Consider the following 4,918-nt stretch of genomic DNA (forward strand, 5'->3'; position numbering starts at 1 on the left):
CTGGAGGACACTGCTGACGGCCGCGGGTGAAGGTGGGCCGCAACGAGTGGCTCCATCGGAGGCATGCGGAGCAGACCCAGGCTCTCCATCGCCTCACAGTCGAGGGATGTGGCCCCGGGAATCGGGCTCCTGCTGCTGTAAGGGCGATCTCTCCATGAGCGCACCACCTCATCAAGCAGCTCTGGGAAGACGGGGAGAAGTTGCTTCGTCACGCTCTAGGCCAAGGGCAATTTCTTCCCCTCGTAGCGGGACCTGGTGGGCTCAGCTACGACAGCGGGCCAGGGGATGGCTAGCCGGGCAGCAGCGCGTTTGCACACGTCGAGCATGTCCGAGCTAGGGGGAGGAGAAGCTGGTGTGCTGCCCTCATCTCCATCCCGAGAGGCGACGGAGGCCGCGGGCTGGGTAGCCCGGGCCGGCGTCATGAAGATGTCGTCCTCGTCCTCATCCTCTGATATGAGGAGGCCCGAGGCGTCAACTTCATCTTCCCCATAGTCCAGTACCAGGACGTCTTCCTCATGCGGGGGGTCCATGACCAGGTCAAGCTGGGAGCCCCAGCTGGCGCTAGCCTCCGGTTCCACCACCGCAACAGCCCCCTTCTCCTCTTCATCCTCGACGGCGGCGCCATCTGAAGGGAGATAGGGGTCATGTCCAGACAAGCTAGCCTGGTGGGCTAGCCGTCTGCGGAGACTCTTGTTCGTGAACACCGCATAGTGTTGACACGAGCCGGGGACTTCGATAGCTAGCCGGGCATGTTGCAGCCCCAGGCAGCTCGAGCAGACCTGGTGTGGATCTCTGCTCGATATCTTGTTCCCACAGCGACAGGGACGGGCCCCAGAGTCTCCATGCCCTCTGGTGTGAGGGGTTTTAGCCTCCATTCCTTGCGAGCTGGTGTGCAGGCAAGGAGTCGAGGAAGTTAACTGGTGTGCTAACTTTTTAGAAACTGAGAGATTAGCTGGTGTGCTAATGCTCGGTACTCGAACAGCCGTGGTGAGGCGTCGAAGAAGTTAGCTGGTGTGCTAACTATGAAAAAGCCGAGAAATTAGCTGGTGTGCTAACACTTGGCACTCGAACAGCCGTGGTGAGGCGTCGAGAACAGTGCTGGCCTGGCCGTGGTGGGGCGAGGAAAGCACTGAGTTCGATCTGGTGTGACCGAAGAAGGAGAAAATCTCTAAGGCTAGGTAGCGCCCGGCGACAGAAGCTAAATAAGATCCGTCTGTGGACAGTTTAGCTAGCTAGCCAAGGACGCGACATATGCTCCGAGTGAGAAGAGGTGTTTGAATGACGTGGTGCCGTCCGCATGGGCTATTTAAGGTAGGTGGTACTACCGGGAGCGGACGGACACGTTTCACCAGCCAATCAGGATTGGCGTAATGAGATTAATGCTTCTGAGGTCTGCAGCAGGGGCGTGCATCCCATAGTGAGACATCGAGCGAAATATTATGAAAGAGAACTAGGTTTATATTAAGTTGCGGGAGCAAGGTAGTGCATGCAGAGTGCCCTGAGTTTATGTTCTGTTTTCTCAACGTGTTTGATATATTGATCATACAAGCTCCCTTTTGATACACTTAGATCATGATCACTGTCATCATTCACTCCAGTTAACAGTTGTTATTTTCAACATTAATGAAAACATTCGCAGTCTGTGTTAGCCTTACTGACATTTGACAATTTGTTTGTACTGAAGAACAGTCTTTAAAATAAAATTTGCCACCAGATCAGCCAAATTCAGTTCAGCAGCAATAACTGGGTTTATGCATACTTCTAGAACAATATGTGGAATCAGATATTTTATCCTACAATATCAGGATTTGGACCTGAATTCATCAACCTGATGAAACACACATGTACATTGTTTTTCAGGTGAAAAAAAGGTTTGAGGGTTTAGTTCTACTTTTAGTAATCTGAATGGTCTTCTATTAATTTAGGTGTGAGCATGTCAACATGAGACTGCAGATGACTCACAGAGCTGTATCCACACCACGTCAGCCTGAGAATGATGCAACAAGCCCAAGCCTTCAGGTAATGGCCTGACATTTTTCTGTGTTTTTACCTTGTATTTGTGTTTTTATGTAAGACATATTATTTACTGTACACTGTGTCTACATGCTTATCCGCCACATGACGTAAAAGGGTAGATGTACTGCTTATCACCTCCCTCTTCTCTATCTGGTTTCAAACGCATCGGTCCGGGTGCCAACCCCTTGGGATTAATGAAGTACTTCATCTTGTATCTTTTTATTCATGTCTAGTTTCTATTCTGGTCTTTGATTAGATTTATCTATTTTGCTATGGGCTGCTATAGAGACTGATCATCAACTGATAGTATGTGTAGAAAAGTCAAAAGGTACACTAGACTGAAATATAAATCAGAATCGCATGTATATTATTGATAATGAACTGGTATGTTCTTGGCCATGTCTCTGTAAAAGTAATTTTTACACCCAGGAGCAAGGCAGTTGTGGCCTTCCTTTCTTTTCTTCTGTCTTACACACTGTTGTGTGTAACTCTAAAACCCTTCCTGGATAGTGTTTGTAGAGAGTCAGTAAAAGAGCAACATATTTTTAAAGAAAGAGGAACATGAGAAAGGCCTGAGCAGAACAGCGTGACTGACCAAAACGAGAAAAGCTGATGAAGATCATCATCTTTTTGCAAACATTTGAATGGCTCCTTTAGTGAATCTTAAAACCCTTGAATTTGAATTGCTTAACTTAAATAATTGCATTAAAAAACTGCATTTGAATCACATAATTTGAATTTGTATTGTTCAATTTGAATCATTGCATTGAAAAACTGAATCTGAATTGTTATTTGAAATTAAATTCAATAGTTTCAAATTCAGTTCTCACAATTCAATATCAATTTTCTGTGGCAAACATCCGGGGATTTAAGGCAAGAGCAATCGAGCACAGATACACAGGACGCCTCTTCGGCCAATCAGCACCTACAATGCCACCCGCCATGATGCGGAGGAAAAACTTGATTGCTTGACCCATAGACTGGCACTGGCTTGACCATGGATGAGGCTGGGACAAATACGGAAATGGAAGTTTACCATATATTTGAACAGTCTTTTTTTTAAGTGTTGTCAATGTTATAGCTATTTTGTAGAATTGTTTCGTCAGCGAGCGTAGACAAATTATAATGTTTACAATGACATTAGACTACTAGCATTAACGTTAGCATTGTTTCACCTGAGTGTTGGCACTGTGCATGACAAGTAGCAGATGGGGTGACCATTAGACTGTTAACTTTATACTTATGAAACTGTCAGTTATTTTTGAATTAAAATCAAACGTTTGTGACAAGCCAAAATGACTGTATCTTTGATTTTAAAAAAGGTGGCTAGCTTTGTAGGGCTGCAACAACAAATTGATAAAATTGATAAAAATCAATCATTAAAAAAAGTTGGCAACGAAATTTCATCATCAATTTGTTGTGTTGTGCAATTATTATGCCACTCAATAAGTCGCGGAGATGTTTGAGTATTGAAAAAAAAATAGTTGAGTTCAGCACGGAGCAAAGTGGAGCGGAGGTAGAGGTAGAGGAAAGACCATCGGAGAGACCCGCAACGTTGTTTGAACCAAGGGAGTGAGAGAGAGTGAGTGCGTGTGTGTGTGTTTGTCTGAGTGTGAGAGTTTGTGAGCGTGTGCGTCTGAAACAAGCTGAAAATGGCTTTGTCCCAAAAATATACATCTTTTTGTGCACTTATATATTTGTCAGATGTAAAGCATACATGTGCATGTTTTTTGTGTTAGTCCTTTTTTTTTATTATTATTACTTTAACAGCTCAGGGATGTTCAAGGAGCAACCTGTTTGTGCACTTTCTATAGATTTTTTGTCAGCTCTGTTTTGAATAAAGGGTTGGAAATTAATGTTTTTTTGTTCTTTGTTCTTTTTATTCGATATTCATCGATTAATCGAAAAAATAATCAACAGATTAATCGATTATTAAAATAATCGTTAGTTGCAGCCCTAATTTGTTTGTAATGAAAAGGTCCTGCTACTTTCAACCTTTACTACTTCTAGATTACCATGTTGCCAGCAGCACAATAAATAATATTAATAGTAATCCTACTATAAATGTATGACATAATGTCAGCTAATACATAGTGTAGTGTCCGACCGGACACGTGACGATTGACAAGGCGTTCAACAAACCTGCATTTATTGCTGAACGTTTGGTTACAGAACTTGGTTACCGTCGGCCGTAACCACGCCAAAACAACAACAGAACAATCACAGTCCCACACATCAACCTCACTGCTGTGCCGTGCTCCATCCACCTTAACATTGTAAACATTACTGCAGGGTCACTACACTGACCCTCGCCCCTAAGGGGCCACATAAAAAGTCCCTGAGGTGGCCCGGGAGCCTTCTCTGTCTCTGAGGACGCCGTGGTGTGAACATACCTGGCCATTTTGTAAAATAGTCCACGGCAGCTAAAACATAACGGTTGCCCCTGTCTGTGTGAAGAAACGGGGCAATTGCGTCCACTGCCACCTCTCCATGGGAGCCCCCACTGCTAGCTGCTGGAGCTGGGTGCGAGACTGTTCCAGGGGACCCCTGTGTGCCGTGCAGAGGTCACAGCAAAGGTCACATCTCTCCTCATCCGACCCCAGTAGAAACCCTGCCAGACGCAACGGAGGGCTTTTGAGACTTCAAAGTGTCCTGCCCCAGTAGTACCATGAGAGGCTTTCAGCACCGTCTCTCTCAGTGCTCTGGGGACCACCACCTGCCACCTCTCTTCCCCTGTAGCTGGCTTTGCAGGCTCTCCAGCTATTCTATTCTATTCTATTCTATTCTATTCTATACCCAGGATGCTTCTGTTTGTTCTTCTGTCCTGTTGCTCATCAGTCTGTATCTTTCTCCCTCCCTCTCCTGTGACAACTGCTGACTATATATATATAAATATATGTGT

Source organism: Larimichthys crocea, chromosome II, assembly GCF_000972845.2.
Source record: "Larimichthys crocea isolate SSNF chromosome II, L_crocea_2.0, whole genome shotgun sequence".
NCBI lineage: Eukaryota > Metazoa > Chordata > Actinopteri > Sciaenidae > Larimichthys > Larimichthys crocea.